The sequence below is a fragment of the Bubalus bubalis genome, chromosome 6, assembly GCF_019923935.1.
Source record: "Bubalus bubalis isolate 160015118507 breed Murrah chromosome 6, NDDB_SH_1, whole genome shotgun sequence".
NCBI classification, from domain to species: Eukaryota; Metazoa; Chordata; class Mammalia; order Artiodactyla; family Bovidae; genus Bubalus; species Bubalus bubalis.
Genome location: NC_059162.1, coordinates 42543484 through 42549596, shown reverse-complemented (window position 1 = coordinate 42549596; position 6113 = coordinate 42543484).

Sequence of the window (6113 nt, the reverse complement as noted above, 5' to 3'; positions counted from 1 at the left end):
ACATGTATTTCTTTGCTTTATCCTTATTTTAGCTTTATTCTAGTCGTGTCCCAAACGGCACAACTTTGTTGTAGAAATCTTTTGTACAAAATATAGCTTGAGTTCCATGTGTGACAAAAATGCAACAAGAAGCCTCTTTTTACACAGTGTCACGAAATAACATTTTTAGAAGAGTGGAGAATTACATAAAGGAAAGAATATAGACTTTGAATCATCTGAGGTCTGTCACCTTGACTTTCTGCATAACTTCTTTATTAGGCAAATTAACTAACCTCCCGGAACATCCTGAAAGGTGAGTGATACAGGTATATAGTTGCAGGCTGTCACAAAGATGCATACATGCATCGTAGCCATTGCTGTTACTGCCATTAGATTAACAACTTTTGCTACAAGCTACATTCTAGAAAACAGATGGTATCACACAATATATATTTTAGGTTTCATTAGGAATTAATGTGTTTCTTCCGGAGCTATAAAAATGTCACCCAGAGACAAATGAGTTTCCTTCGGCTCTAGCGTCTGTGGCATGTGAGTTTTAAAATACTGTTATTCTTATGTTTTGGAGCTTCCCTGGTGGCTCAGATGGTAAAGAGTTTGCCTGCACTGTGGGAGGCCTGGGGTTTGACCCCTGAGTTGGGAAAATCCCTGGAGAAAGGAATGGCTACTCACTCTAGTATTCTTGCTTGGAGAATCCATGAACAGAGGAACCTGGCAAGCTACAGTCCACGGGGTCACTAAGAGTTGAACATGACTGAGAGACTAACACATACACATTCTTATGCTTTACAGATTAGCCTTTTGTACTTAATTAAGATCATGTCTTTTGTATGTCACTGAGAAATGTTAATGTCACATAAATTATGATGATAATTACAATGTGTTATAACTTACGTAATACGATTTACCTAGGCAAGGGCCCATTTTAACTTCATATCTTTTTAAGGATTGGTTTTTTCTCTATAGCTCCACCTAGAAAGATATTCTTAATCAAACACATTGACAGTAGGTTTTTTTAACTGCTATTTTAAGACTGTTTTCACTGGCAGGTATTTAATCTGCTAAAAAAAAAAAAAAGTTACTCAGTTAATTAGGTTGCACTGACATCTGCTGGTAAAACAGAAAATTTCATTAAAATCATGTTTCATTAATTTCAAAGGAATCAGATAGTTCACTTTAGTCTTTAAAACTTGTATTTGCATTCTGGATTTAACAGGTTAACGGCTGTATATCTCATTCATACTTCAATTTGATTCAAGTGATTTGTCAACCTGTTGTAAATTTTGAGGGAATCTTCCTAAAGGACGTAGCAACAGATGCTTAGTTATGAAGTAAAATATCTTTTAAGTCATAAATTCTTCCAGTCAGTGTTTACCACTGAACAATTACATCATCAACTTCTTTTTCATCATGATGATTTCTTTTGATCTGAAATCAGTACAACAGTAGTGATGTTTATTAAGTTAGTTTTCTCTTTGAGAAAGAATTCCTAGGAAAATAGGCTTATGGTGTAGGGAAGGTTGTAAGCTACAGCAGAGCTAAACTTTAGGGGATTTGTTTTCTTGTCAGGAAGTATAACATAATTCCTTTAAAACATACCAATTCAACAATGATTCAGGGTCACAGAATTTTATAAATGGAAAGAAATTTCCTAATCACTTAATTCACCCATATCTTTTGTAGATGTGGAAACTGAGCCCCAGATAAATTTACGTAATTCATTATCTAGCTATATGAGAAAAATGTTTCTTAATTCTCTCATTCCAGGATTCTTTCCTATATAAATTGTCTTGACTAGTTGTTTATTGTTTGTTGTTCCAAAAATGCTTGAACATACACAAATATGATGATTTGAAAATTTGTACTTATTTTTTCTAACTAGACATGTATTTTGAAAATACATACTGTATTATGTAATATTGTTTTGTAGTTCTTCACAAATGTATATGTATTCATAACTTCTTCCTAGAAACTGAAACTCCACTGTCTATTTCTTCAGATGTGAAAAAACAAAAAGGCAAGTGGATCAAAAAAAAAAAAAAGAATCAAAAATAAACCTTAATCATGGAAACTTCTGGCTCTTTGATCAGATTTGGGGTCACACAACTATGCAGCAGATGTCTTCAATTCTGTTCAGGTGCTCAGTCGTGTCCAACTTTTTGCACCCCATGGACTGCAGCACGCCAGGTCTCCCTGTCCATCACCAACTCCCAGAGCTTACTAAAACTCATGTCCTTTGAAGCAGTGATGCCATCAACCATCTCATCCTCTCTCATCCCCTTCTCCTCCCACCTTCAATCTTTCCCAGCCTCAGGGTCTTTTCCAATGAGTCAGTTCTTCCCATCAGGTGGCCAAAGTATTGGAGTTTCAGCTTCAGCATCAGTCCTTCCAATGAATATTCAGGACTGATTTCCTTTAGGATGGACTGGTTGGATCTCCTTGCAGTCCAAGGGACTCTCAAGAGTCTTCTCCAACACCACAATTCAAAAGCATCAATTCTTTGGCACTCAGCTTTCTTTATAGTCCAACCCTCACATCCATACTTGATCACTGGAAAAACCATAGCTTTGACTATGTGGACCTTTGCTGTCAAAGTAATGTCTCTGCTTTTTAATATGCTGTCTAGGTTGGTCATAACTTTTCTTCTAAGAAGCAAGCGTCTTTTAGTTTCATGGCTGCAGTCACCATATGTAGTGATTTTGGAGCTCCAAAAAATAAAGTCTGTCACTGTTTCCATTGCTTTCCCATCTATTTTCCATGAAGTGATGCCATGATCATAGTTTTCTGAATGTTGAGTTTTAAGCCAACTTTTTTACTTTCCTCTTTCAATTTCAAGATGCTCTTTAGTTCTTCTTCAGTTTCTGCCATAAGGGTGGTGTAATCTGCATATCTGAGGTTATTGATATTTCTCCCAGCAATCCTGATTCCAGCCTGTGCTTCATCCAGCCCAGCATTTCTCATGATGTACTCTGCATATAAGTTAAATAAGCAAGTGACAATATACAGCCTTAACGTACTCCTTTCTCTATTTCGAACCAGTCTGTTGTTCCATGTCCAGTTCTAACTGTTGCTTCCTGACCTGCATACAGATTTCTCAGGAGGCAGGTCAGGTGGTTTGGTATTCCCATCTCTTTAAGAATTTTCCACAGTTTGTTGTGACCCACACAGTCAAAGGCTTTGGCATAGTCAATAAAGTAGAAGTAGATGTTTTTCTGGAACTCTCTAATATAAACATGTTTCCCCCCTTAATTTTGTTCTCATAGGCACTGTTATATAAAATTTTAGCAATGCAACTTCCATTGTCATAAAAGTGTCATATACAAAAATCACCAATCAAATATTCTATAATATGAGGCCATGTACATTTTTCCCTCAACTTCAACACTACTGACATTTGGGGATGGCCAATTCTTGTGGAGGGAGGGCTGCATCATCCTTCTTACATCCCAGTAGGCTGCTCCCATTTGTAACAACCAAATGTGTCTTCAGATATTGCTAATGACCCCTAGGGGGGAAATGAGCCAAAGTGAAGAACCACTGCTGTAAATTAAAGCTGTTTCCTTCAGATTTATTTTTTTAAACTACTTAAAAGCATTCCAGTCAAAAATATGATCCTTTTTATTTCCAAATAAAAGAAATGTTGACATGTGAAATACGAAAGAGCCTCATGTCATCTCTAGTTTAAATACTTCATTTAAATACTTTATTCTGAACCAGAGCTAATAAAAAGGGTTCCTTAAATTGTTTTTGATGCTTGCATATTTATTTTGCTTTTTTATGCTCTAAGGTATAATTTTGACACGGCTAGTAATTCCCAAACAAGTTTCTTTCATTCTCCGTTGAGCTGCTCTTTATCTGTAATGATTTTTTAAAAATTCTTTCATTTTCTTGATACTTTAAAGTTCTTCCTACACACTGTGCTCTTTGAAACCAAAAGCCATTGGTGAGATTTTAGGGCAGGTATTTTCAGCCTCATTCAGCAGATGAGGAAATTTAGTGGGTCCAGGACTCAGTGCATGTTTCCAATGAATCAAATGTTCTTTGTGTTTCATCCACAATAGGTATATTTTTTAAATATTGCAGAGTGAAGTCAGAAAGAGAAAAACACATATATTATATAAATGCATATATGTGGAATCTATAAAAATGGTAGAATGAACCTATTTGCAAAGCAGAAACAGAGACATGGGCAAAGAGAACTAATGTGTGGCCACCAAGAGGAAAGAAGGTGGGTGGGATGAATAGGGAGATTGGGATTGACGTATATACACTACTGTGTATAAAGTGGATGGCTAATGAGAACCTAGTGTAAAGCACAGGGAACTCTATTTGATACTCTGGAGACCTAAATGGAAAGGAAACCCCTCAAAAGAGGGGTATATGTATATGTATAGCTGATTGACTTTGTTGTACAATAGAAATTAATACAACACTGTTACGCAACTATACTCCAATAAAAAATTTAAAAAAAAGAAGGTACAGGCTTGAAATGTGCAGAGGTGGAGGCTTATTATTTTTACTCCCAGAGAGAAAGCACTAAAGAATAATAAAAGTAAGAAACAAAACAAAAATTGGGTTTTATATTAACAGAACCTTCATGAAAGGAGAAGAGGTGGAAGGGGAGAAAGTTGGGGGAACCCTAGCAGAAAAACAAAAACTGGCTTAAGAAACAGCATGGGAAAGAGGATGATCAGATCTCACCATCATGTCCTCCTGGGGACCAATGGGATTTGGCACCTCTCTCTTCCTCGTTCATGACAGCATTGTCCTCTACTCCATCCCCACTCCTTGCCACTCCTGCCTCCTACCCTGCCCTCTGCCACCACACATGTGCATGCAGGTGTGTGTGTGTAGGCCTGTGTGCATGTGAACGTGTACACACACACACAAACACACACACACACACATGCATACACATACTCACTTATCCACCCCTGACTTTGTGGTCAAAGCCCTAGGTCTTTTTAAGAGGAACCAGTGTATTTTTTTTATTGTTGCTGCTTCCAAGTTTTTGATTCCTGGGACCAGCAAAGAGCCAACAATTCATTGCCTATACTCTATCCTGGGAGCAAAGAATTTTTGGAAGCACTTCAGAAGATTCCCAAAGTTTATACTGTCCTGGAATATTTCATCTGACAGTTGATTGCCTGTTTTTCAGCCTTCTCAACATTGAGTTCTTAACATAGCCTAAGTCTTTCCAAATTCTGCAACATTTGAGTATTCTGTGGATGGAAAATGAAATAAGAATATTTTAAATAATATGCAATGTTGGAAAGTCTGATGAGAAACAGGTGCTCTCGGATGCAGAAATACTGTAGCTATGGGAATGCTTCTGGGGGCATAAATATGTATTAAAAGCCCTAAAATACGACTACTAAATGGATCCAGGCATTGGACTTCTTAGACTTGATTTTGAAGAAATCATTATAGGTATGCTCAAAAGTATTTGTTCAAGGCAAGGATGCTTGCCCAAATGTTAGAATAATAAGATATTATCTAATAGAATAGCAATATGATTGATTATATAAACTATGGTTTATCCATCCAATGAAATACCAAACAAATCATGCTATTAAAACGTACGCCTAGAAAAGTCAGAAGGAATAGACACAAAAATGTTTAGTGATTGTTAACGTCGTAGGCTTTTAATTTCTTCTTTATACCATTCTGAATATCCCAAAATTGCTGGAATGAGTATGTACTGTCTTACTAAGACGAGGGGCATTTGAGATAAAGAAAATGAGATGAAAACTGTCATGGTTATGTAGAACACTGTTATGTAGAAATACTGTTATGTAGAAACAATTTCCCAAATATCTCACCTGGTGGATTCAGGGGCCTTTCTGATAACAGAATTAACTGCCCTTATTGTCAATGATGGGCTTCACTGGTGGCTCAGTGGTAAATAATCCACCTGCAATGCAGGAGATGCAGGTTCAATCTCTGGGTTGGGAAGATTCCCTGCAGGAGAAAATAGCAACCCACTCTGGTATTTCTGCCAGGATAATCCCACAGAGAAGCCTGGCAGGCTACAGTCCATGAAGTCCCAAAAGTCAGACATGACTAAGTATACACTCATTGTCCGTACACATCTCAACAACTTTCCTTTATTGACC